Raw genomic sequence first — 27,862 nt, 5'->3', positions numbered from 1 at the left:
TGCCGCTCTCTGCCTTTGTATGAAACCGTGCAGCAAAACATCCCCTTGCTGCCGCTTCGGTTCCGAGCCAGCACGCTGCCGCTCTCCTGCACAGGGCAGCCGGCCAGGGATGCAGCGACCGGGGGCTCTGCCTCCCCCAGGGTCCACCAAAGCACTGTGAAAGCTTTGGGTTACACCCCAGGGTGCAAGAAGACCACTCTGGAAATATCAGAAATCTTAATGGGATCACATACCTGCTTCCCACTGCAGGCAGGGATGCAAGGGGACCACCTGGAGCAGCTTCTGCCCACCTTAATTTCGCTGGCTTTGATCCTGCACCCTGCCAGCTGGCTGTCCTCCGTCCCCCAAGGCACGCAAGTCGCCCCCTTCCAGCGAGACAGTAAAACCGCGCAGAAATGGGCTCCCCCAGCCTGGCGGCTGGCCCAGCACTGACAACTGCCCTGAGCCCCAGGCTGGGTGCTTGCGGGCCCCCCGGTCAATGGAGCTGCAATTCAGCCCTTGCCTCTGCAAGAAGGGCTCCCAGATGCTCTCAGAGGGGTTAGTGAGGCTCCGGAGGAGCCAAAACTACCCTCCCTCGGTTCCTGCCATTCCCACTGAAGGAATAAGTTGATGGGAAAATTGCAACTCAAGATCTTGAAGCATCACTGGGAAGACAGGACAATACCCCATCACCGACATGATTGTTTGTGTGAGTGCCAGGGCTAAATTATGTGAAAAAGCAAAGAAACAAACCCTTGCAATCAAACTCGTGACAAGAAGGAAAAAAATGGCCAGAGTAAAATCAATGTACATGCAATCAAGCAGCAACCATTCAGGAAGAAAAAGCAGCTGCCTTACTGTTCAAAGTCTTCTTGCACCAGAGGGTGGAAGGCCTCTTCTTGGCACTTAAAGGACGATGACTCTTCTTTGACCTTTATGGAAACAAAAGACAGAAGAGGATTCAGCTCCGCTGTGATGCCGGGAGCAGAGCTCTGAGAGCGAGAGGCAGAAAACAAGGCACAGGTTCCTCTTGCCCCGTGGGAAGCCCAGCAGAGCTCCGCTCCAGCCGGGCAGCGCTGCGCTTTGCAGAGGTTTGGTGATGCTGAGTTGGGGAACCGCTGGCTCCCCAGGTCCCAGCGCCGCCTATGACATGGCAAGGGACACAGTTTGCTGGCTGGCAGGGAGGATGAAGCCTCGATGCTGAGCAAACGTGCCCAGCGAGCTGGGGAGGCTGCTGCTTTTGTCAAAAATCTGTGTTTCTGTGAATATTTTCTCACTGCAGCAAAGCTACAAGCACTTTGTCCTGTCTTCTCACTCTGCAGACCGACAACAGCTTGTCAGGATACCGTCTGTGACAGGCTAAAACCACGCTGTGAACCCGAGCCCTGCAGGTGTTGTAGGCCAGCGGCGCAGGATCACACTCGGCATGATTTAGCTCCCATACTTTGAGCTTGTAAAAGCAAAATAAAAATGAGTTACAGGAACAACTTCATTGATACACTTTTTAAGAAGTTCAGTGAGAGCAGACGAGTCTCTGTGATTTATTTTAAGCGTAATTCATCCTCGCAGTGCTAAAAGCGAGCCCAGCGTGGTGCTGGGCTCTGCGACGCCAGCGAGATCCAGCCCGGGCGGTGTGATCCTGACCGCCCCCGCGTGCGGTGGGGTGCGGGCAGCCCCGGGCAGGATTCCCACCGGGGCCCCTCCGGCCCGTTCAGCATCTCCCTGCTCGTCCTGCCACCGCTAAGGGTTTGCCTGGTCCCCGGGAGCTGACGCTGCAGCCCGGCAGCCCGCTCCGGCAGCATCTCAGGGGAAAGCCGCGGCCAGGAGAGCCCCGGCAGCGGCCGTCCCTTCCCGGGACCAACCGCCCCGCGACCGTGGCCGGAGGCAGCCCCGCTTTCCTCTCCCCCGCTGCCTCGTGGCTCCCTGGCACGCAAAGTGCAGCGTATGGAATTGTATTTTTCCCCTGAACGCTCTGGAAGAGAAGGAACGAGACTGAGCCCAAGCTACAGATTTTGCTGCCTGCTCCCTGAGCCAGCCACCTCCATCCAAGAACAAACACAGCAACAGAACAGGCCTGCAACTGTAATATATACAGCCTAATTAATCACATTACTCATGAAAATATATTGGTATAATTAATAACACAAGGCATCTATATTGGCCTCTGTGGCGCAGCAAATTATGAGGCAGTAATACTTGGACGTGTTGACCTGGATTTCATACATAATCCATCAAGCCGTTCCCGCCAGATCGGGTCTCCAGAGACACGAACAATACAAAAATGATAATTAAACAAAAGCAAGATGGACAGCAATAGTGTCACATTAATCACTCCCAATATTGCAGGGAAGGGATGGGACACCCTGATTTTGTTGTCCTGCGTATTCTTACACTTTTCTCAGTGCAGGTTTTGGTATTTTAATAGGCCTAGAAGGGGCTCTATTGCTGCTCATTACTTGTAAGAACATATTACAGTTTGGTGAGTGAAAGCATATTGCAGTGTCGTTATCCAGGAGCAGCAGGGAGGAGAGGCTGCAGCTTCCCGCAAGGATTCAGGGAATGGGTGACATGTAGGGACAGGGCGGCCACCGGTGAGGGCAATCCTTAAAGCAAAGGGAAGAGAGACCAGCTCAGCGCTGGGTTGAGGGAGGAAGGAGGCGGACAGATGTGCGTCCTCAGGATCTGTGCCAGAGCCAGAGGTATTCCCTAAGTCACCAGGGGTGAGCCAGGAGAGGAGTGACCACATGCCACCCGAAATTGCGGGTAATGCAAGGCAACGCGCAGGACTAGTTAAACCCAGCCCTCTTCCTTGGATGCCATCGCACTGCCCGTGAGCGCAGCCTGGCCGGCGCTGTGACGGCAGAGGGGAAAATCCAGCCGCCGCAGCTGGGAAACTTCGTAAAAGGGACGACAGCGGTCAAAGGGAAAGGAAAGAAGGTGCTGAGGGAAGGCCGGTGAGCACCCCTTGGAGCAGCAGCACAGACGGACTGTGTTCTGCGCAGGAGGGTGCTGCGGGGCAGGGACGGGCAGGGACAGGCAGGGACGGGCAGGGATGGGCAGCAGGAGCGATGTGAGGCTGGGGAAAGCACCCGGGTGAGGGCTGGAGGCCGGCGTGTGCCTGATGGGGAGGCGACAGGGACAGGCCAGGGCAGAGACGCACGGCAAAGCACAGCGGAGGCGGCCGGAGGAGCTCTCCGATGACCCTCTCCTGGCAAAGGGGACGCAGGGTTTCCTGCTGACCCCACCGAAGGGCAGGGGGCTGCTCCCAGCACACAGCTCACCCGTGCATCTCATTCCCCACGTCAAATGTATTTACGCAACCGGACTCCACCACCGATGCTGCAAGTGCCACCTGAAGTCCTCGTTACAGATTAATGTAATTTCCCCTATCCTGCTGCAAACGAGCCATCCCCATCGAGGCGCTCCCAGCTGCGGCGATGCCACCCGCCAGCCGGAGCTGACTCCTGCCCTGTGTCCGCGTGCGGACCGAGAAGAGTGAACACCGAAATAAAGGACCCCCTGGTACCAGAAGAGGAGCAGGGCTGAGCAGAGTCCTGCTTCAGTGGCTGGAAAGAGAGTTAGTAATTACGAGAGTAATGCAGGCAGGGATGCGAGCCCCTGCTGAGCCACGGGGGCCGTTCGTCGGGCCAATCTGTTTGACCGCCTTGTACCGACTTTCACTGATGGCTTCGGTTCAACAGCAGCACAGCAGCCAGGGTAATACATGCCTTTTGTATGGGAAAAGTGCTGGGGGGAATCCTCGTGCCCTCACATAACCATGATGTTTTGAAAGTAGCATGTGTTAATAACAACAGCAGTCTTGAACAGTTAGATTCAGCTTTTTACAATTATCTCATAAATTGTAGCTAATTTATGCTCTCTAAACCCAGAGAAATAAGCAGCATGGCCTGCTGGAGGACTGGAGCATGGGAAAGCTCCGCAGCTGCCCCAGGCCACAGAAGGAGGTCGTCTCAAGATTCATTCAAGTGGAGCCTGAATTCAAACCCCGTCATCATCTTGATCTTTCACGTGTGTCTTTCCTGGCCTCACATCGGCCTTGCAACACTTTCCCTCTGCCAGGAAATTACCTGGGGGGGAAGTTTGCACCCAAAGCTGCATCGCAGCTGTAAGCGCTGCAGAACAGACCCGATGCTGCCCTGAGCTCCCACCTGCAGCCCGCGGCATCGGCAGCCGCGGGGCACGCAGCCCACTGGCGCTGCTCGGGGACCGCAGGGCTCTGTCCGCTTGACGCCTGCTCCCTGCACAGCCGCGGTCGTGCTTTGCCCAAAAGGAACTGGATTTCAGCCATGCTGCACCTGGTACCGTAGCTTACCACAACAGGTTTCCAGAGCTGAATGCATCTCCTTTGGAGAGGTCCTCAAACACATTTCTTTGACTTTATATTTCATTACTGTTATCAGTTCTTGAAAGGCAAATGCGTGTTCAGAAGGAACCCTTTGATGAGAGGTATTGGATAACGTATGAGGGATGGAGCTGGCTATTAAGTGAATCTGGATTTAGTATCCCATTAGTGAGATTGTGTTTAGCAGTGGTAAGTAAAAGGTTTGTGGGAGAGACAAAAAAATTTTCAATAAAAAAGGGGAAACCTCCAGTCAAAACAAAACAAAAAATAATGAGTTTGCTTAATTCGAGTATGACAGCAAGGAGGTCTGCATCTGCAGGATGGAGAGTTAGTGCATGGTCCCCCAAGGCTATACCTGGGCTTGGGAGGGCTCCCATCAAAGCTTCACCTACTAAATTAGTTTAATCATGTCTGTCATTAGTCATCTTTGTTCGAGCCCTCATTTGGAGGCCATTTAAAGGGGATTAGAGAAAATCTCCTCTCTTTATTCCCATACAATAGTGATTAACTCTCAGGATTCACAAGGCATTTTCATATTGATGGAAAGAAGCAAAATGAACTCATAACCACAAAAGCCAGCGCCCTCCACCAAGAACCAGGACTCAAAGCCAGCATTAGAGAAGGAATTATTGGGATGACACCTGGGGTGCTAATTGATACACCGGGGAGCCACCAGTACAGAGTTGAAGATAGAGGGCTCGGAGGAGTGCCGGTGCAGTTCAGCACGACTGTAAATGGGGTCGGGCAAGACCCGTGCTCTGCAGGGCAGCCGTGCCAGGCAGCTGCTTTCCCAGCTGGCTGGTGCCCACCTGGCCCCCGTGCCCAGCCCCGACTCGTGCCGGGGGGACAGTTTGGGGAAATGCCCGGCTGTCCCCTGGAAAGGGCCACCACGGCATCACCCGCTTCCAGTAGCTGCCTGCTCAGCCCTTTGCTGCCTGTTTGAGCACCTGCGCTTGTGCAGGGGTGTGCATGGATGAAAACTGTTCTTGCTGGAAAGCCGAAAAGACAGTAAACACATTTTTTCAAAAAAAATCTGATAAATAGAAAGATATGCAAAAATATAATTCAGGATTAATCTGACTGCAGGTATTATAAAATCCACCAAACGCTTTGAATTGCACAGAGGAAAGCCTTTTGCTGGAGATGCAGTTTGTGTTTTTTCCAACAAGTGGAAAGTTCTGCAAAGGAATCCTTTCCCTGAGAAGGGACTCGTCTCCCCAGAGGCCCCCGCCAGCAGGGAGGGCACTGAGCAAATATTTTCTAACAACACAAACCAATACAACACAACCCATAACAAAATGTTCAGAAGCAAATCAGGTACTCGGAAAGCCAGCAGGCCATCAGGACACGGACGCTACGAGCCAGGGCAAGAGGCATCTTACCCAGGCTGGTTCCTTTTCTCGCCCTTTGGTTCTGCCGCGGCAGCACATGTGTGTGGTTGAGCTGTGCCAGCCGGCAGCTGCCTGCTGCAGTCCCGCACCCTGCTCGCCAGCTCTCCTCGCTGCCCGCATCAACCATTCCTGCCCTGCAAAGCCAACCCGGCTCTGCCTGCACCTGACCGATCCCAGCCCGGCGGCAGCCCTGCTGCCCAGAGCTGGGCTCTCCTACCTCCTCCCTTTAACCAAAGAAACACCGCTGACACAAACAGCCTTTAACATTATTTACAGAACCTCTGTCATAAAGTGTGTTTGCCCCTTTGCCCCTTGCCACGGTGCTCTCGGGACCCCCCCCAGGCCCCAGCTGAGCTTGTGCCGGCATCTCCAGCGTGGTAGAGCCCCGGCTGCGGAGCAGCAATCCCTTCCTCCGGCGGAGAGGAATGTGCAGCGCTGCAAGCAGCCCTGCACACAGAAGGGACCCTTGTTTAGAAAGCTCATTAATCTTTAACAGAGCGTTTGGGTTAATTTGAAAGGTTACTCACCCGTCAGTGTGAAGGGATCCCAACGGGAACGCTCTTCCAGCGAGCACCGCAGCCTTCGTGGGAAAGAGAGATGGGCAAATGAAACCCTCTTACAAGAGCGCGGTGCCACTTGCATCCTTTGCCCTGAAATGGGGAGCTGCCGGCAGCGTGCCCGGCACGCCGGGCAGGGGAGCATCCTGCTGCCCCGCAGCCAGACCCCGCCGGACTGAGAGAAAACACCCCCGGCTTTCGTTACCTCCTCCCGGGGCGGGATACTGACCTTGCCTTGGCTCCGCTCCAGCGGCAAGCGAGCAGCGCGGGGCCCTCGGCGTAGCGCAGAACAAGGGGCGCATGGTGGGGGACACGGAGGCGACGGCGGCTCGCTCAGCGATGCTGCCGCCGGCTCTTCCCCACGAGCGAGCGGCCGGCGGCGGTGACGGGGCTCCCCGGCAGCACCGCGGCTCCCCAGGCTGCCGGCAGCAGCTCTGCCGGCTTTCTGCCTGCGCTAGCCCTCACCATCGCGCAGCCCGGCCGTCCTGGCACGCTGCGGTGGCCGCTCGCTAAACATATCTTAAATAAAAGCGACCGCCCGTGCCTGCGTTTGAGCTGCTTTTCTGACTTGGGCGACGGCTCCGGTTTTGGATTTAGCATCTACTGAGACAAGTCCTCGGTGCATTCTGTGTTAAATAACTAAGGTTAATTTGATTTGATGCACCACTTCATTATCATAAACAGCTCACAGTATGTCAGTCCTCTGTAATTACAGTTTCCTACAGCCAGCATCTTGTTCATTTTCTGTCACTGATGGTGCTTCCCTATGATCGCCTCACAGCTAAGCACTTCTGCCTGGACTTCCCCAAACAGTAATTAGGTGTCATTTATTCTGTAGCTGACGGTTATACTAATTTACAAAAATAGGGGCAAGGATATTAAATTTACTTTTCATTACAGCCACATTTGCCTCTGATGATTGGGATGAGGCTGCATGTGCAGGAGGGCAGGTGGGGAGAAGGGGCGTTCGGAGAGAAAGATGCTTCTGGCGAGGGGATGCTTGCGACCGGGGGCTCCCGGGCTTTGCTGCTGGCACGTGGGCACCCAAGAGCCCCGGGGAGCCCCAGCAGCGGCGGGTCAGGCTCAGCAGTCCCTGCAGAGAAGCAGAGGGCAAAGCACGATGCCAATCACCGCACCGGGGCTGGTGGGCTCCCAGGCGGGATTTCTGCCAACTCAGTGAAGTGGCGCGGCTCCTGCCCACGGTCCCAGCTGCCAGGGAGGGAGGTGCTTTGCCACCAACGACGGCACGAGAGCGGGCGCAGAGCACAGCCAGCGTGCCAGCACATAGCAAATTAAATATGCAAAGCCACAATCAACGTCCTTCTCCCACTTGGCCCCTTTTGGCCACCGGTCCCTTTTCCAAGGCGGGCGCTGCCAGACCGATGGCGGCAGCACCGACCTGTCAGTGGGCACTCACAGGGAATTTCATTTCCCCCAAACACCACGGTCCTGTGAAGAAACCTGCCTCCCTGCTGTCCCTCGCTGGCATCCCCATGGACCCCTGGCCATGGGCCCTTCCTCTCCCAGCAAATTTGGATATCGGCCCCTGACCACGGCACCTTGCAAGGAGCATCTCCCTCAGACGCAGCACTGGGCAGGCAAAACGGCATTTTCCATTGAAGCTCCCGTCCCTGGGGAGGTCGTGATGCTGCAGGACACGCTGCTCCCAGTGCAGAAACCTGGGACCGACCACCAGCCTCCTGTGTTCACGGCTGCACAGTGACCACGCTCGGGGGCACCCCAAAACTCCTCCAGCCACTTCCCCAGCTGTGGCAGCCGCAGTCACTCAGCCCTGCACCAAAGCCTTCATCCCAGCAAGACTTCCCAGCCGGCTCCGCTCTGCCCCGACCCACATCCCAGGCAGGCACAGAGCCAGCCAGGGGCACGGGAGCCTCCCGAGGGCTGGGGTCTGCTGAGGAACAGCAGTGGCCCCTGCACCCCTAATGCAGCACCTCCAGCACTAACGACTGCAGCGGTAATTGCGTGAGATGGCTTGGCACTAGGCCCTGCCACACGGAGCCGGCACACAGCAGTGGGATGTTTGACCACGTCGGTGTTTTACAGGCAACACAGTTCAGTTTAGTTGTTGCACCCTCGCTGCAGCATGAGCCTTCCCGAGACACGGCGATTTACGCCAGCGTGTGCCAGGGGTGACTCGGCCGCTCGCCTCCGTTTGGGTGCCTGCAGCAGTGACCCCACGTAGATAGAAAAGCCAGGGCTGAAGCCAGCTGGTGTTTTACGTGTATTAAAAAGCCATCCCAGATAAGGGACGTGAAGCGCTGTGGCGTGACCCCACAGCAGGGTCAGGGCTGCCACCGCTGAGAGCAGCTATAGCCGGGTGGTCGTCCTCCCCCTCGGCTGCATCTTCCCACCAGAGTAAAGAAGCAGCTGGGAGCCAGTGATGAGGATGGGCGCTCCAGCCTCCCGCTGCGAGCCCTGCACTGCTGGAGCGGGGAACAGATCTGCCTGTGCAGCCAGGGGGGACTGCTGATCCGCCCTCCACAACAGGGGTGTTTCCTCATTGTCTCAAATTTAATTACATCCTCATACCGGAGGTGCAATGCTGGAGATGTTTGCCACTGATTTTATTTGACAAATGACTCTGCTGTTTGGCGTCTTCCTTATTTGCAGCTACAGCAAGACGACCACGTTGGCCCATCCCACAGACATAGCAAAGCGGTTGGTGGGACAAGTCCTGCAGCACCACGCGGTCAAAACAACATCGGCCTGCTGGGACACAGGGGAGTTTTGTTAAGCTCGAATTAACAGTGCAGAAAAATTTAAAAGCAGCAGACTATGGCTATGGGTAGGGTTGCAGATGCCATGAACTGTCTGACCCCCACAATTGCAAAGGTTAGAAACCCTAATGGCAAAGCAGCAGCCCTGTCCCGAGCCGAGTAAAGCTGCTCCCAGTGGCAGCACCGGAAAGTAGTGCACAGCATGCAACGGGAATATCCAGTATAAAAGAGGAATACCCAGTACATAAGAGAAATACCCAGTACACAAGAAGAATGCTCAGTACACAAGAGGAAAACCCAGCACACGAGAGGAGGACCCTGGGAGAGCCCTGGCCCCTGGCTGGGCTCTGGCTGCTCCTGCTGCCCGGGATGGCCGGTGGCAGTGGCCGCAGAGCCGTCCCCGGTGGCCTGGCTGCAGTGGATGGGTTCCCATCAAGCCGCCCCCAGTTTGGCCACCCACCACCGCTCCCCTGTGCTGGGCACCACCGCAAGCTCCATCCCTCCAGACCGAGCTGTGCTCCACGGTGGGATGCTCTGCACGGAGCTCACCGGACAGCAAACAAAGAGCTTACCCGGCAAAATTCGCTCTCGGTTATAAGTTCTGGCTTTTTTTAATTGAAATATCCACGGAGCTGAACTGGTGGTGTTTGCACTGACTGCAGAATTAGCAGGGCGCTAGACTGTAACAATATAAAATATATATTGTTAAAAGCCACTTAAGACTTTCTCTGGAAGGGTTTGCTGAACCTTTGAACAAGAGCCCAGGGGACAGCCCTTTATTACCACTGTGACCAGGTCAATTACTCTAGAACTGAGCAAATTATTTATGAGGTGGTCGGCCTATTAAAACATTAACACATCCATCACTTAGCTGCTGATCTGGCTCCTGTCTTTATTGCACTGGTGCTGGGCTTGGGAATTTACTGGCATTTTATTTGGTTCAGAGCTACATTTACAAGAAAAAAAAACAAAACAAACCCACAGCTCTTACTTTCACAGAGCCTGAGTTACAGAGGGACCCTCTGGCTCCTCCAAACTCATGTGAATTATTTTTCATTTTGCTTTTTGTCTTTGTTCCTGTTGCCTTGTTGCATGGCCTAAACAAAGGCACAAATTGCAGGTCTTTAATTTGCAGAGATACTTCAGAGCGTCAAAAATCAAATTTAGCTATTACCATCAGAATCTCTATCTGCCCTTTAAGTGTAAGTGCTTGCAGTGGGAATGTATGATGAACTAGCTGAGCCGCTCCTTTGAAAGTGATAAAGCATCAAATCTTGAGAATAAATGGGCTGTTACAGCTGTGGGCACCCTGTGGTTGCAATACAGCAAGGAGAGGCAGATAGTGCTTTGCAGGAAGAGGGGGCATTTATTTCTGTCTGTCAAGACACAGGAAAGATGGAGAACATACAAGGGATAGGAATTAGTGTCTTAATCTACTGCGTTTACACTCTTCCCTTTTTTAAATGCCTTTTGGCTAGTCATTTTCCTGCATCTGATATTTTATTGTCACGTCTTTTATGACATTTCCAGATACTTATTAAATCAAGATGGAGAGCTCTGCTTTGTGTGCTGGCTGTTTGATGGGGAACCCAGAGACCATGCACAGCGGAGGGGGATGCCTGGAGATGAGGGTCTGGATCCGGCCACCCCCTCAGCTGGCAGGGAGCTGGCGGGGGGGGAGCGGGTACCCCAGCCCTGTGCCTGGGGCGGCCGGGGGGCAGAGGGGACGCGGCTGGTCTGCGGTTCCAGAGGGTCCTGGCAGGGGCTGCAGGGCAGGTTGTTGCTTAAATCAAGGCAGAAAGTGCTTGGAGGGGCTGGGGCACTGCGGGGGGGGGGCACTGCCCGTTGTGGAGCTGGGCAGCGGTGGAGCTGAGCGCCGGGGGGACGGGGACCCTCCTCTAACAGGACCACGGACGGGCTTTGCCCACGTGGGTTTAAATCCATTCTTACGCCACGTGGCACTACAACCCAGGAAGAAACGGGTCCCCGGGTTTTAATCCAGCGCAGGAGAAGGCTGGACATAAATGTGAACAAATAGCAGCAAACAGCCCGCGGAGACAAACCGACACAGCGTGCCCAGGCTGAGCTTTAGAAACTGGGGCCTTTCGTGGCCGGTGGCCAGAGCTGGTGGCTGTGCCGGGCACCGGCGCTCCCTGGGGAGCCGGGCACAAGGTGCCTGCAGAGCTCTCCCTGCCCAGGCTCCCCCCGCACCCCGCAGACCCCCCGGACCCACCGGCACTGCTGCCATCAGCCCGGCCCCGGGTTCCCGGCAGCCGCTTCCCCCAGCAGCGCAGAGACCCAGCACGAAGCCTGCGAGGGGGCTGGCTGCTCTCGGGGTGGGCTCCGCTGCTTGTCGCATGCATTTCCCAAATGCTTGAGGTTTTTCTGCACCGGCCTCTTCTGAGCCTCAGCTGTCCCCGCGAGGACGCCGGGGTGGCAGCACTGGAGCTCGGTACAGATGTGGCTCCGGGCAGCTGCTGGCATTACGAATCGTGCCTCACCCCGGCGTGCAGAGCACGCGGGTGCCCCGCGGCATCGCCGCGACCCTGCCGGGGTGGCAGCGGGGCCGAGCTGCTCACCTGGAGCCACAGTCAGCGACCCACACGCAGTCCTTGTCCTCCACCCCACGCTGACGCTTCACGGGAGCCAGCCGTCCAGCCCGGGGGCTCCTTCAAGGAGCAGCCAAGCTGGCCACGGGACGCAGGAATGAAGCAAGAGCCCGTCGGAGGGCTCCGGCCGTCATTTGGCTGGGGGTCGGCAGCCTCCTGCGGTGTGGAAAGGGCAGGCACAGCAGGACGCGCTGCCACGGAGCTCTGCCCTCCTGCTCGGCTCAGCACCGCACCGCGACCGGCTTCGGAGGATACACGTCCAGGTCGTGGGCAGCGGAGGGGGAGCTGAGGGTGGTCGGAGGATGGGGAACCGGGTGCGAGGAACAGCCATGGGAACTGGGCTCATTTGGTTGAGAGGAGCAGGAGGAGAAATAAAACCATAGCCCAAGAAGTGCCAGGCAGACCCTTAGCGGTGAAAGCGCCCTGCTCCTGCCTGCTGTGTCTCCCCAGCAGCACAGCCCGCTCCTCTCACCACAGCTCCTCCTGCAGCTGGGGTCCTCCTTCCTCCAGCTTGGGGTCCCATCCATCCCTGTCCCACGCGGGGGGCAAAGGCCATACGAACCATCCCCAGAACCGGCTGCTATCCCAAGGGCTGCTCAACCCTCTGCAATGGACAAGGAGCTGCCGCAAAGAAGGGAGGAAAAAGCTGCTCTTTGTGTCTCCTGTTGATAGGACGGGAATCGGCAGCCGTGGATCTCCGTGAAAAAATTCAGCTCAGCTGAAGGGGCTGTGCCAAGCCCAGGACCTCCACTGTGGCACATCTTCCCGAGACGTGAGCAGTGGGTGAGGCTGCCCACCCCATGGACTCCTTCCCCGCCGTCGGCGCCCAAAAGCACACCGGCTGCAGCAGGATGCACGTCGCAGAGACACCTCCCGCTCACCCTCACCCTGATCCCCCCCCGCCAGCCTCCCAGGGGGGCTGCATGCAGCAAACTCTCCATTTGCCATCAGCCTTCTTAATTACCGACCACTTGTTAACAGCCTTTGATGAATTCGTTCTTAATTCCTCGTGGTGGAGGGCTGCTCTCCGGTGGTTCCTGTCGCTCTCAGCTCCGGGCAGTGCCCGGCTCCCTGGTCAGCATCGCCTGGGTTTTGCAAGGGCTGGGAAACTCCGGGGCCCGGACAGGTCCTGGGTCTCTTAGCAGAGTTCTGGCTTCCTGCAGGGTTTCAGTTCTCGTGTTTGAATGTTTAATGTTGGTGGCATCCGCGGTTACGAAGCAAAGTCAGAAGCAGAGCCAGCTGCAGGACTCGCACTGCACGAGGTCTGTGTGGACAGAGCGCCTGGGCGAACCGGAGTGCAACGGTCGGGAAGGTCCTGGGGAAAAGTCCCTGGTGCTGGCACCCAGGAGGGAGGCCGTGTCCCCTCTTTGCATCAGGTATCTCTGCTGATCTGTGGCTCCCCGAGCTCCTTAGAAGAGTGATCTGCATGTGAACCGCTCTGGAAGGCAGCGATAAAGCCTGAAAGAAAAGCACCCGGGGCAGCCCGGGGAGCCCATCCTCCCTGGGGAGCTGGGCACAGACGGGAGTGGAGCACAGAGAGCGAGAGCTGGTTCCCCGGCAGCCCCAGAGCCGGGAGGTAGGCGATGGGCGTGAGGAGGAGGAGAGAGGAAGAAGCCTTCCTGCATGGGGGGGCTGGGGAGGACCCACCACCCCGCAGCTCTGGGTGCTGGGCCAGCACGTGTCTGACTGCAGTTTGGGGTCTTGCTGCAGCAGAATTTGGCCGCCCCACTTGCCGGCCAGCACAACCGGTGCACAGCGGGAGGTTCGCACCCAGGAGTGGCCTCGTCCCCTGGGACGCCCAGCCGAGAGGCAACGCCGACGTCCCGGCACTCACCAGGAGCCGTGCCCGCAGCTACAGGCGCGGTGGGACCGGCAGCGAGACCGCACAGGACACCCGCTGCGCGGGTGTGCAACACGGGGGGCTGTGCGCTTCGCACGGCACGTGAGGGACGCCGCGCTGGCGCTGGGGCTTCCGCCACGTCCTCTCGGTCGCGCCATGTGAGGGACCCCAGGAACCAGCTCCGGCTCTCCGGGCACGGGCGAGGTGCCGGCGGGGGAGACGCGCAGGCTGCGACCTGAGCGCGGCGTCTGCAGCCGGCACGGGGCTCCCCGCGGCACGGCTCGCTGCTGCCCGAGCAGGAGCACGCGGGACCCCGGCACTCAAAAAAGCCCTTGTAAATTAAAAACCACCTGAACACGACTTCACACGTCCTCTCTGTTTGCGGGGCTGGTGGCAGCAGCCTCGTGGTCCTCGCAGCAAGCGCAACCTGGGCTGTTTCCCTGAAAACGTCGGTCTCAGCAGCCTGTTGCACCCCCCGTGCCGGCAGACAGACTACCCCGGCCGTGCCGCACACGCCTGTGCTGGGGCCCGTACGGCTGACGGGGATCAATTTTCCTCATTACTTATCTCCTTCATGCCACAGGGGAACGTTCACATGAGCAGGTTTTGATGGGAGCAGAATTGCTCGCCATGAAACTATTACGGAGCCAATTAAACTGAATAAAAATACAGGGTACGAGCAAACCGCTACGGGGAGAGCTGGAGAAATGAGCCGGGGGACGGCACGGCGCGGCAGGGCCCGGGTCACTTGTTTGTTTGTTTAAGTGCTTGTTCACGGGGACAGCTGGCTGCAAGTCAAAAAAAATCTGTATGAGCAGCGGAGAAAAATTATTCTCAAGCAGCGACGCCGCGGAAGCCGCTTCCCTCCGCTTGAATTAAAAAAGAGTTAGACTTGGGAGTGCCAGCAAATGTGAGAAAGGGGCAGGGCGGACATTTGTGCCAATTAAAAGCTTGCATAGCTCGTTCCCCCAGACGGCAAATCCCGACTACAAACATGAGCCCATATTTACCGAAGCTGCCACCGCCGCCTCGCATTCCAGGCAAGCACAAGGGAGCCGGCGCGGGATGCCGGGTGATTGGCAGCCGCATTCAGCAACACACAGAAATCCCTTTTTTTGTTGTTTCTGCAAGCATCTTTAAAGATGTCGCTGAAACATATGGCTTCCTTCGGCGGCACAAAGGGGCTAATGATTGCCCGGGAATGCCCTGAGTATTAAATATGGGATCACTACAGTTACAATGCCACACCAGAACGGCAATTCATATTTGGCGTCGGCTCAAAAGCGCTTTTGTGGATAATTAGCTCAAGGACAAAAAAAAATTGTTACCGATGCTTAAAACTGCGGCGGCTGCTGCGGCGCGGTCCGATCGGCGAGCCGGGCTCGGCCCATTGTCCGCCCCGCACCGCGGGCTGCGCCTGAGCCATTTTACTTTTCTCTCCCGTTTCCCTGCTGACAATGCGCGGGGAACAAAGGCTCGCGCCTGAACAGGGGCAGTAATTCATCCGCGCCCTTCAGCGCCTGCATGCAGCTGCCCTCTTCCCAGCACGGCTGCCAGCCGTACCAGACACCGATTCACCCGGCCCTCCTTTCCCATCGTCTCCAGGGAGATGGCGATGGACCTGCATCCTAATGATGGGCGGCCGGCATCGCCCGCGCCTGCCGACCGGCACCCGGCCCCTTCCAGGCTGGGGCTGCTCAGCGCCGGCACCGGTGCTCCCGGCGTTACGGATTCAGCCCCAGCTCCCGCACGGCGGCTCACGGGGGACAGCGAGCGGCCGCACCCCTGGCAGGGACATCGCCGGGGAGCGCCGAGGCAGCGGCCGAGCGCCAAAATAAAACCCGCGTTGTCCGAGAGCCGCCACCTCGGCACTGGCAGCCCAGCATCGGCGGCGGGCACGGATCACCGGCATGGCGAGCACCCGGCACCAACCGCCCCTCGGACGCAGAAGGAGAGGGAAGCAGGCCCCCCAAACCCACCCCACTCGGGACACGTCATTTTTTAAATCCTAGCGTGGAGGCGGTGAAAGCCGGCGGCCGCCGGGCGCCCTGACCCCCGCCCGCGAGGAGCCCTTTGTGGAGCATCGCGACGTCCGCACGGAGGCAGGCGGCGGGACGCGCCGGGCGGGAGGACGGAGACGCCGACACGCGCCAGCGAGCCCACGCGAACCTCAACGCCTGACCCCCTGCCCCGAGCCCCCCGCGGAGGGCAGAGCCGCCGTCCGTCGGGGCCGGCGAGCGGTTCCCGTGGAGCGGCGGCGGCGCGAGGCTGCACGCGGCGGAGCGCCCGCGCGTGCCCTGCATGCTAATGAGCGGCGCCGGCAGAGCCGCGCCAATTAATTGCTGGAAGTATCTGTTAACTTACCAAATGGGGAGCCGTGGTGCCAAATTGGAGGGCAGGGTTTGCGCGGCGCGGCGGCGGCACGGAGCTCCCTGCGCCCGCCGGTCTCCGGGCGGCAGGTACGGCTCAACTACAACAGGGCAGGTGAAGGCAGGAGACAGACCTGCTTATATTTTTGTATTTAAATTTTTTTTTTTTTTTTTTTTTTTTTTTTGAGCTCACGTAGCATTTAGGGTCACATGCTGCCGTGAGCATCGGTCGGCACCGTCACGTGCCCAGGGTCAGGGCTCACGTGATGAGCAAACCTGATGAAGTGCCACTACGACCCATTTTGCGTCGACCCTAAAAAACTTAGTTGTAAAAATCTAATTTATAATGGGTTAATGAAAGAATTAATTTTTGAAGTAGGCTTCTAACCTTTAGAACCAAATAATTTGGGGGGGAGGAGGCGGGAGAGAGAGAGATGGGAACGAAATGCCAAGATTTCGATGAATATTTAATACACCCTCCACGCTCCTCATAAGCTCCTGTGCCTTGGAGCCGTGCCAGCACCATTTGAATACCATCCTTTGTTAATAACTAAATTGACGCCTCTGTTGCTATTCGGTGTTTGCGGCTCTATCAAGCTGTAATCTGTCACAGCGAATACGGGGGGAAGCATAACTCAATGAGCGCCCACCCGTCCCCGCCGCGCTGCCCGGACAAAGCCCAGGGCTGGTCCCACAGCCCGGTGGCACGCAGGGCGCTCCCCTGCCCTTCCGCCCGTATAGAGATCCTAATATATATACATATACGTGTATATATAAAAGTACATATATATGTATATATGTGTATTTTTTTTTTGCAGCCAGAATTAGCGGCAGGAAGCTTCGGAAGGCTTGTTCCTGCCATATTAAGTGCAGGATTTTGCTTTATTGGAAATTTTCGTAATTTCAAGCAGAAAGTAATAGGGCACGTACATTTCTGCGATTCCACAAATAAACATCTCTTCCCCCCGCTGCCAGACACGACCTTGCCCTTCACGCCTGCAGGACCCGAGGGGGCTGCTCACGCTACCAGCAAGGACAGCAACAGTCGCGATATCCCCAGCACGGAGGGGTAGGACGCAGGGACCACGACTACCCCGGGGGCCAGACCTGACAATGGGATGCGATATTTGGTAAAAGGACCGGGTCACACACCAGCTACACCCCTGCTGGGCATCAATGGGCTGAAATTAAAAATCTAGTTCTGTGTGCCCAAGCACATACAAATCAGATATATAAATAAGAAATTTTTTTCCCTATGAAAATCGACCAGTACAGCAAATATGGAAATCTTGGCTCTGCTGAGAGCATTCGGGTACGGCCCCGTTCCTGCGGCAGGGTTGGGTCTGTGTGCCGACGGGGACACCGTGGCTGCCACGGGGCACCGGGTCCCTGGTAGCCCTCCTTACTTCGCAATTAGTTTAACTAATTGGGCAACAGCTTCAGCGTAATTCTCTTGATTCCCCTAAACCATTAATTATTCTGTATTCAGGACAAACACGCTCTGCAGTTTGCTGCGTGCAGCGTGCCGGCAGCTTCATTGGCATTCCCGGCACACGGCAGCCGCTGGAAACGGGTGTCTGCGGCTGTGCCGGGCTCTAACGAACCGCGGCGAGGGAACACTCAATTGGCCACACGCCGGAGGAAAGGGGGGAAAAAAAAAAAGAAAAAAAAGGAGAGAAAAACAAACCCAATTTTCATTTCGTATTAAATCAGCTGCATGCGTGGCAGGGAAGCGGTGGCTGCAGCTCCCGCTCCCGGCACCGGCGCGCTGCTGGCTCGGCGTGTGGGCAGAGCGCTGGCGGCCGTGCCAGCACCTCGCTGCACACGAGGGGGCCAGCGTCTCGTTGCCATCGGTGGGGCGTGCTCAGTTCTGTTGGTTAATTCGGCGTGTGCCGCTGCCGTAACAGGGGCTCGCTGCGGTTCCCTGAGCACCATGAGGGCTCTGAGCTGGTGCGAGAGGAGGCGGCTCAGCTGATGGGGAGGGGGATCAACGCCAGCACCGTCCCGCTCTGGGGAACCAAAAGGAGTGGAAAAACGCTGGGATCAGGCAACTTGCAGCTCTCGGTGCCCGCTGGCCGGCTCTGCGGTGCCAGCCTGGCTGAGTGCTGCGGTGCACAGCCCGGTCTTGGGGGTGGGGGGGGGTTGCACCCGCCGTCCCGCACACTGGGTCACCTCTGTCCCCCCCAAACGTGGGCACGCACCCACCGAAGCACACAGGGATGCAGCTCTCCTGCGTGCGCTGTTGCGGCGACAGGGTCCCACCTGTACGGGGACAGGTATAACTGTCAGCTCCAGGACCCCATGGCAGTGCAAGAGGACGATGTCACCCATCGTCCGATGGCGGGTCCCTCCCCAGCACACCTTTGTCATTGAAAGGGTGACCCGTGGCCGTAGCTCACACCCGAGAGCACTCCTGCTCAGGGTTGGGCTGCTCACGTCCCCACGTCCTCTTCCCCCCGTCGGCTCCCACCGGCCAACACACGGAGAAAACTCAGCTGAGGAAGGACACAGCTGGTCTCACGGCCATCCTGCTGGAATGGCTTCAGGGTGGGAAGAAGGCGCAGCCCTTCCCTCTCTCCCTCTGGTGTGCCATGAAACCCCCTGCACCCAGCCGTGATCGTGGCACAAGTGCAGCAAAGGGCTTCTCCGATCGTCCCCGAAACACCAAGCTGTCCCTCATGCTGCCACGCGCTGAGATCACTGTGAGTTATCTCCTTGATGCTCGAAGGCCCAGGAGAGCAGGATTTAACAACTCTGGTGCTGTCGGCATGGGGGTGAATCAGTTCGGGGGGAGCTAGACCCCACGGAACGGGGTCCCTAGGGTGCTGCTCACAGCCTCCCTCCATGCACAGGCTGCGGATGGAGTGAGAGCTCCCGCGCCGGTGCAGGTTTGCAGCCTCCCTCCCTGTGCTGCTGCTGGGATGCCCAAGACATGGTGGACGCAACTGAAAACAAACCCGTGCAGCCCACAACTTCATGCGGGCCCAAGCCCCGAGCAGCCACGCGAGCCCTCAGCCCCTGCCCCGTACCCGGCTGCTTTGCCGATGTCCTGCGCCGCACCCCGGCCTCTTGCTGGAGACCCACCGCATCGCTGGGCCACCCGCGCCTGCTGGGCCCCCCGCTCTGCCTGCAGCTAAAATGCAGGGTGGGCAGCGGAGAGGGCAGGGACCACCCTCCGCGAGGAACAGCGATGCCTTCCCATGCCTGCCCGCACGCTGCCGTCACTGGCAGCGCCGCTCCCAAAGGACGAAGGTGGTCCAGGGCAGGGACGATGCTGGGATGCGGCGGGCAGCAGAGCAGGGCGCGGCGGGCAGCCGGTGGCGGGGACACGGCAGGGACGGTGCGGACGTCTCACCTACCTGCTCTGTTGGCAGAAGGGGAAGGAGCGGAGCGCGGCCTCTCCTTCGCGGGGAGAGGGGACCCCACGTGCTCGGCCGGCGCTGCCCCCGCACGAAGCAAGCCGGGCGGCCGCCGGGTACCGGCTCATTCGTGGAGGCGAATGGGAGCGGCCGGCTGGAGACCCGGCATTTTCAGGAGCTTTTCTTCCCTCTCGGCAGAGGCGAAGGAGCGCCCCGGCTTCATCTGTCACTCCGGCACTGCTGCACTGAGCCGTAGGCGCCGTGTTATGTCCTTGAGACACAGACCGATGCCATCTGGGCAAAATGCCACGAGATCCCTGGAGACCGAGGAGTATCGCGCTGCATCCGAGAGCCGCGCAGAGCGCCGAGCACGCCGCCGCGATCAACAAATATTAACTGCTTTGTGGCTGGGGCGAAGCGCGGGAGCAGGGGGCGCGTGGGGGGATGGCTGGGCAGGGAGCGGGGGGGCTGGCACGCTGTTAACCCTGTGCCGGGTGTCCCTCTGGCAAGGGCAGCTCCCACGTGTGGGCTGGGGGGCAGCGGGCAGGTCTTGGTGGGGCCGGCAGGACACGGAGTGCCGATGCACCTCAAGGCTACGTGATGCAGATGCTCGGAGGGTTCCATCGCCACCTCCGTGCCAGCAGCACTCACGGATGCTGTGCCCAGCGGGGTTTCCCAGTAGTCCTACGAGGCCGCCCGGGCACACAGAGCTGCCTGAGCATCCCCTCCCCACAGCTGCCCCACAGGCGGTGGCCACAGGGCCACCACAGAGGGAAAGTCATCCAAGCGATACGTGCACCGGTCACGGTGTCAGGGTGCAATCAAACACCCTGACCTGCCCAGATGAGAGCAGGAGCAAAGAGGCACCCAGAGGGGTTGTCCCCACCAGCGGGGGTGTCCCCAAGCCTCAGGCAGCCGCCAAAGGGCAGGTACCCCCCCCCCCCCCCGCTCCTCCCTGCCTTCGCGTGGCAGATGTCCTGCACGTGGTGCCAACCGAGCTGCTGCCATAGAGCACCACGGGCACAGGTGACCAGCAGGCACAGCCATAAACAAGCAGCTCCGGCGCACAGGTCCCCATCAGCATCCCAGCCATGGAGAGATTAAAAGGAAAGCAAAAGAAGCACCAAAACCAAAGGACGAGCGAAGCCATTCAGCGCAGAGGGATCACTGGTGTTTTTCCCGGGGGAAGGAGCTCTGCCAACAGCTCTGCCAGCATCCCTGGCCCTGGCTGTGCCCTGCACCGGGACAGGGCAGGCGGCAGCTGGAGCCGGGGAGGTGGGTGCTGCATGAGGCAGGGCAGGTTTGCACGGACACCCCGCTCCCTTTCTCCCACAAGACACCCAGAAAGAGCAAGCTTCCCTAATTTAGGGAGTGTAAATCCCTCCAGGTTCCAGCTCCAGAGCAGCCACTGGTGTGAGGTCGGCAGCTGTGCAGCCACGTGTTGAGAACTGTTCCTTACAGAGATCTCTACTTTTTGTTGCTTGGCACTGAAACTTCAGTAGGAGTTTTTTACACTTGTTGCATCTTCCCCACTCTCTGGGGAGCAGAAGCTCTGGAGAAAAGCCCGCTCCCGCTGCCTGCACCGATGAACAGCCTCAAATCCCCATCAGCACACACAGCTGCGGTGAGAGCCAGGACCAGGACAAGCTGTGGGCTCATCTCACACCCCCTCCCGAGCAACGGGACAAACCCAGATCAGAGCCCAGTAACAACGCCTCCCAGCAAATGGCACCGTCAGCCTCTCCTGGGCCAGCCCATGGTTACTGTTTGCATCTACCAGGGAACTGCAGCCCACTAAGGGGGGAGATCGGAGGAGAAAAGGCCAGACCCGCTCAGCTGCCGAAGCACCTTACACTGCCCTGACGTGCTCAGCATCCCCGCAGTGCCTGTTCTCTGCCCGCAGCCCGTGGCCATGGGTGCAGCAGGAGCCCAGCAGCACCCGCTTGCTCCGTGGGGTCACCCGGCACAACACTGTAAGGGACACGGGTACAGCATGAGGCGAATGATATCCGTATTTCAAAAAGGAGAAAATTCAATATTTGGGGGGGAAAAAAGTAATGCAAGATAAGTAATAGTCCTGGCAACCCTAAGGATACTTAAGGCTCCAGAAAAGCCATTGCTCAGAGCAGGCTGGTTTAACGTCTGCAACACTGAGTTATTGCTGAGACAGACCCAGGCTGTCCTTTTAACATATTCATTCATTTTTATGGTGTCATTCATATCAGTTTCTCTTTTTGTTTATGAATTCGGACCCTCCCTGGAGAAGATGATGTCCTCTGCACAGAGCCTCCCTGGAGCCGCAGGTCCAGCTGCCGTCACCCAGGGACCGAAGCGACAGGAGGGTCTGGCACGGGGGTGTCCGCAGGAGCCACCTTGGCCCCTGTGACACCTGAGCCAGCTGCACCCGAAACCAAAATCGTTCCATTTCTTCCTCAAAGCTGACGTCTACCCCGACTGCCTTCATGCAAGACTGAGACCAGTTTTAAAACCAGACGTAAAACAAATTGCAACCAAAGCAGCCCTGTGCCATTCCTTACTACAGAATTCCTTTCCCCCCTCCCTCAACACCCCACGCACGAGACCTAGAAACCAGGGTGAGCGGGCAGAGGAGCGGGTCGCAGCGCGGCACCCACCCGGCTGCCGGAGCTGCCGGCCGGGAGGATGCTGCCTATTGCCTGGTGCAGGGAGAGCCACCCCAGAGCCGCGGGCAGGGACCTTCTTGGGACCCCAGGAGACATCCCGTCTTCCCGGCCCTGCACAACCTCCGTGCAATGGGGACCTGGGTCTGTCTGGGGTGTGAGAAATCCCTGGGGGGGAGCCAAGGGCCATCCCCACCCAGCCGAGACTTTACGAAAAGGGGCCCCATGTTCTTTGCAGTGGGAATGAGTTGGAAGGGGAAAACATCAGATAAAGCTAAGGTTGAACAAGTGAAGGGAACCATAGTCTTTTTGTTTCTCCGATCCTCCCTGCTGCACTTGCTGTGGCCGGTGGGCTCAGCTCTTGGGGAGCTGCTCCCCGCTGCCTCCACCCCGGGGCCCTTCCTCCCCCCTCGGTCCCAAGGGGTCTCAGTGGAGGCAGAGTCGCGGGTCAGCACCTCTTACCTGTTCGTCTCCGCTCCCGAGATCCCTGGTTACATTTTCCCGGGCATGATTTGACAGTTCTTCCATTACCTACATCAAAACACAACACAAGCTTACTCGGCTGGAGCGCGGCGGGTGTCTCCTCGCCACCAGCCGCCCCGATGGCTCTGCAGCCTGCGAAGCAGCCAGCGGGTCTCGCGGGGGGTGCGGAGCTGCCCCCAGCCTCGGGCATGCAGACCCCCTTGCCCAGGGGCGAGGGGGAAAAGCAGCAGCAACACCGCAAAGCCTCCTCGGTAGCTCAGCGGCCAGTGACAGCGCAGCTTTGACCTGGCCAAAACCTGGCAAAGTGGGAAAGACGTTTTCTGACCGACCCTGAGCATTTACGGGCGTTCTGCGCTGCGGGAAGCCACGTCTGCTCCGAGCAGCTCGGGCTGAGGATGGGCTCAGATCGCACCCGGCTGTGGCCAGCACAGGGCATCCAGCCAAGCCTCCGTACCTCCTGCCTATTCAGGCCCTACAAGATATAGTGATGCTGACGGAAGGGATTTCACTGAATCTCCCTAAATTACAAGCGTTTAGAAGCCAAATAGTTCCGCACTTACTCTCAAGAATGGCACTTGAGGTGGGAGGTTTCCTTTCCCTTGGTTGGCAGTTTAAATCCCGACGTTATATGCTAAGACAAAAAAAGTGAAACATTAAGAGCACACTCGAGGGATGGGGACACGCGCCCTGCATGGACCCGGGAGCTGCCGGGGGACCGGGCAGCACCAGCACGGGGGTGCCGGGCACGGGGTCCCCCCTCTCCTGCCCCGGCCAGCAAGGCTGCTTGCAGATGTCTGTCTGTCTGGCCAGAGACCCCGCTTCCCCCCTCCAACGTCTTCCCATGCCGGCCCCACTCCTCCCCACCCTGCCTGCATCTCGCACTTCGTTAGTCGCTGCAGCTCTGAATTGGGCACGTGGAGGATTTGCGGCAGCCCAGGAAAGAACCCCTGCATATAATTAAAATGTACATCCAGTTAATTACTGATAATAATGTATTTCCCTCTCCGATACAGGCTTCTAGCAAAGCTTTTGCTGAGGACAGCAAAGCAAAATGCCTTGTTTCCATTAGTTTTTTTAAAACGAAAAGCCTAATTTGTCTTAACATGACACCAAAAGCCAGCAAAACATTCCTCGGCTCCAGCCTGCGCTCACTAACAATATCTTTGCAGTCACATACCAAGGAGATTCAATTATCTGGCAGAACATGTCCCAAAGGCATTTAGATAATTGCAAACATAAGTACAAAATCTGCCACTAATTATTAAAGAAATACCAAATAAGGAGACCAAATGATAGAAAAATAGTGTTACCGGGTGCAAAAATCATTCACACATGCCGGAAGGGATGGTGTTTTCGCAGGGGTGCATCTCTGCAATGCTGGGAAAGCCCAAACCCTGCAGAGCTGGGGGAAGGCACGGCCGCCGCCGCGGCCCCTCGCCCGGTGGCAGGAGGGCAGGGGGCTGCAGGGGCCGGAGGGGCAGCAACGCTATTGCCAGAGGGCAGGGCAGGCCACCCTCTTCCTGCACAAAACCAGCCGAGCTGAGCAAACAGGGGAAAGATGGTCTGAGGGGCAACGTGAGGGCTGGGGGACGAGGTTCCCCGGCACCAGCCCCGCAGCCTGAAACACACCCTTGGGTGAACCCCAAACCCCCCGTCCCCGGGGCAGCCCCGGCTGCGGGGCAGCTCCCGGCCGAGGCAGCCCCAGGCACTGCTGCTCCCAGGCACAGAGGTCCTCCACGTGCCGAGCATCAGGGTGGGATTTACGGCCTCTTACACTTAGATTCGCTTTGATTTTCTTCAGAACTGCACACTCTTTACATCGAGATTTTGGGAAGCAAGAGTTGTCTGAGGGGAGATTCAGGAGCAGGGAGATGCTGGGAAAGCGGCTGGAGGCTGCGGCACCGTTGCTGCCTCCTTCTCCTTCCCAATTACTTTTTGCACAACGTGATGCAGAGACAAGACTTGTGTTCTGTGGTACTTGCACTGACATTTCTGTTACCTACCCTGCAATAACAGCAATTACACTGAATATAGGTCACAAATGATTTTTGTTGAATATTCAGCAGCTTGAGTCAGAAAACAGTCACATACAAATGGATGTTTTTTCCCTATATCTCCTCTGTGTAATAGCTACAGATTTCCTTCCAATACGCCAGGCAGCAATAGCAGAGGCATACAAGATGCTCATTAGACAACATCAAAACATACATCAGAGCTTCAGCATATCCCACACTGAACAGCAATCCTGACCAGGGAGGAAAGCACTGCTTCGCTGCAAACGTGCACTTATCCCAGGCTCTAGTTTTCTTTGTAGCTGTTAAAAGAAAGGCCGTTTCAATAACCTAATGCAGGGCTGCTGGGCTCAGTCCTCTGAGATGCCCAGTAGCTTCCTACGGGCTCCTTCCCTGCAGCCTTCCCGATCTGCCTGGACCCCCAGGGGGACATGAGCTGACACACGGAAGGGACCCCGTTGTCAAAGAAAGATCCCAAATGTAACCCTGGACCCTCCTAAGTCAACATGAGTTTGGATGCTGAATTGAGCAGAGGCAGGGTGTCATGCTCTCTGTCCAGGACCATCCTGCTGCCTTGCCCGTGGCACAGCAGAGAAATCCCAAAGCCCAGGAGACCCTCTGCTCGCCCAGCCCAGCGGCAGCGCTGGGGGTCAGGACACTGGACTGGAGTCTCCGTGGAGCGTCGCTTGCCTGCCTCTGTCCCAAATGGTGGGATGGCAAAGCATCAAAGGTAGGTGGGAAGTTACAGCTGTCCAGAGCCGGTATTTCCAGCTCCAAGGAGAAGTTGGATGCTGTTTAACTGTGACTTAAAAAAAAAAAAAAAAGGAGAAACAAGAAAAAAAAAGGAACAAAACCCAACCCCACACTATGATTTGAAATGAGAAAGCCTGCTTATAATTCAGTACAACTGCTGGTTATTGTTGCTATCTATAATCACGGACTGCTTTTCATCCTTTGAGGTTCAGCTTTCTTCCCATCATTCTTCTCCCTTCAGTCATTTATCCTTCCCGTGTTTGCAGACGCTCTTTGGCTCTCTTCTCCCTTCACCTCACAAGCTCCTCAAGGCACACCGGGGTCTGACCGGCTGCAGGATGTTCACAGCCGAGACCTTCAGCCCTGCCGGGCTCCGACAAGAAAAGCTAAAGGTGTTTTTGGAAGCAGCAGAAAGCTCTCATTTTGCCCTCTCCGCTGCCTGCCCGGTGTGCGGCCAGGTGAGCCATCCATAGCAGAGAGTTGTGCTCCCAGCCGGGGAAGGAGCAGGAGCACAAGCGATGATGCTCCACGCACCGTCGAGCCGATGGGCTTGGAAGGAAGCCCATGTTTGAGGGCTCCTAAAGGGAAAGCAGCTTCTCCGTGACAGCCTTTTGGCAAAAAGTGTTATTTAAATACAACAGTTTCTTCAGTCAAAGTAAATAATAATTAAGTAAACCCAATTAAAATCAGGAACGCTCCAAAATACTCTCAGAAGCGTCTGAACGTTTGACTAGGCTCCTCGCAGAAGGAGCACGGGCTCCTTTCAGAGCTGGAGGGCTCGGTGGGCCAGGGACGTGGCCAGCGACCGCCGGGCACCGGGGCTGGGCATGGGGTGTCACTCGTGCAAGCAGCCCGGGAGTCGGGGCTGCAGGCGGGACAGGGGTGCCTCTGCCTCCTCCTCCTCCTCTTCCTCCTCCTCACCTCGGGGCTGCCGCGTGGCAGCCCATCTCAGCTTCCAAGCACGGTTTGCTTCTGGCCCTCAGGGTCGAGGACACGAGCTCTTAACACGGACAGCCTGAACGGAACCGGCAGCCGAGCGGCTCTGGGGGCACAGCCCACCCCTGGCACCCCGCTTTCAGGCCACCCCACCTCCCCGGGGCAGAGCAGGGGCTGCCCTCGCCATCGCCCTGAGGGGTCCCCACCCCGTCCCCCCTGGGGCCGGAGGGGTCCCCACCCCTGCCCCGTGCCCGGAGGGGTCCCCACCCCTGCCCCGTGCCCTGGATTAGAAACCGCAGGGAGAGATTTACAGGAATCGGCCAAAACACCCAGGGAGGAATCCCGAATGCATCTGAAGATGGACCTGTGCGTCCACCTCCGCTGGGCTCGGCTGCCCGGCCCAGGGCTGTAGACCAGGGCAGGGGATGCTGCGAGAGCGTGCACGTCCACGAGGTACACATCACCGAGCGGGATGTATGTCAAACAGAACATAATTATATCTCTGCGGTGACTATTTTTCCACCGTGTCCTCATTTCCATGCTGTCCTTAAAACAATGCAGAGTGTTTTCATCTGCGACGCTATTTCATTTGCTCAGGCATCCTTTTGTTGAAAAGGCTCTCTCCTTTCATCAGCATAATAATAATAAATTAAATCAAGCTCTTTTTGAGAATATCCTTAAAAAGCCCAGGCGTTTTGGAGAGATGCCAAGGTGCTTCCTGAGCTGCACTCAGAGCAGGACTGCAGGCAGGAATCCTCCCGCCTCATTTAGTCTCTGCTTTGGTTCTCAGCTTGCAGAAAATTGATGAAGGCTGCTGGTTTGGCAACTACAGATGTCAGATACGTTTGCAGACATCTTTCTTTATTTTCCCGTGAAAACATCACGATACGTCTATGCTGATAGCAGCGCTGAAAACAACAACAACAACAAAATCCCACCTCCAGCAGACCCCAACCCAACGAGCTGCGGAGGCAATGCCGGATCGGGCGTCCCGCAGCCCTGGGGCAGGACTGACCCGCTCAGCCGGGGACCGCCGAGGGCACGGGCTGAGCCCCGAGCAGCGACCAGGCGCCAGGAGGGCAGACACCGCTCGCAGCCACGGCCGGCAGCGCTGCCGGGCAAAGGCAGATTGTACGATCCTTGCCCGGCCTCGCCTTTACCAATCAACAGTCAGCCAGCATGACAAATAATTGTTTGCAGCTGTCATTAGCTCAAAACAAGGCGAATCTGCATATGCTTAATCTTAATTAGGCAGACTTGGCAAGGAGCCCTTGCTCGCTGCTACCAAACAACCATTTCGCTCACAAAAGGGCAACAAAAGCCCAGGCGTGCGCGCGCACACACACACACACACACACAAAATGTGGATGGAAAAACCGCCTGCAAAAGCCTCCCCCTGCCCCGGCCCGTGGAGGGGTGGTGGGGTGGGAGGGTGCCCGGCCAGAGCTGCCCCGTCCTGCCTCCCCCCGCCGCCAGCCCGGCCCAACGCGATGCACGATAGCGGAGCTGGTATAAATTAAAGCTGAGGAATTTTGCCACCGAACGCGTCGTCGCTCATTATTCAACTCTCGCTTACCTCTCGAAGGGGTGGGCGTTGACGGACCTCGCGGAGACATTTCCACTCGAGGAGGAGGAGAGGACGTTTGGACGACCCGCCAGGGCGGGCTCTGCCAGCAGCCTGGCGCAGGATCGGCGCCGGATTAGGGCTTTGAATTTGTGAGTGAAGCCCTCGCTGCGTGGGGAGGGAAACCGGGTCACGGGCTCGGCAGCCGGCGCGTTCGGCCCCTCGTGCCCGGCGGTGACGTCAGCCCCACGAGCCGGGGCAGCACCGGTG

At 57.8% G+C, this 27,862-nt stretch overlaps 1 long non-coding RNA gene across 1 annotated transcript; it reads right to left on the bottom strand.

Annotated features, from left to right (window-relative positions):
* Window positions 1-838: 838 nt before the first annotated feature.
* On the bottom strand, window positions 839-27,639 carry LOC126034322 (uncharacterized). The gene is made up of 3 exons (XR_007504581.1): window positions 27,605-27,639; window positions 22,307-22,375; window positions 839-911 (listed from the first exon to the last, which is right to left on the bottom strand). It is a non-coding gene; the product is annotated as an uncharacterized LOC126034322 (long non-coding RNA).
* Between the last annotated feature and the right edge of the window lie 223 nt (window positions 27,640-27,862).

Source organism: Accipiter gentilis, chromosome 33 (genome assembly GCF_929443795.1).
Source record: "Accipiter gentilis chromosome 33, bAccGen1.1, whole genome shotgun sequence".
Lineage (NCBI taxonomy): Eukaryota > Metazoa > Chordata > Aves > Accipitriformes > Accipitridae > Astur > Astur gentilis.
This window is presented reverse-complemented; position numbering and strand designations above follow the sequence as displayed.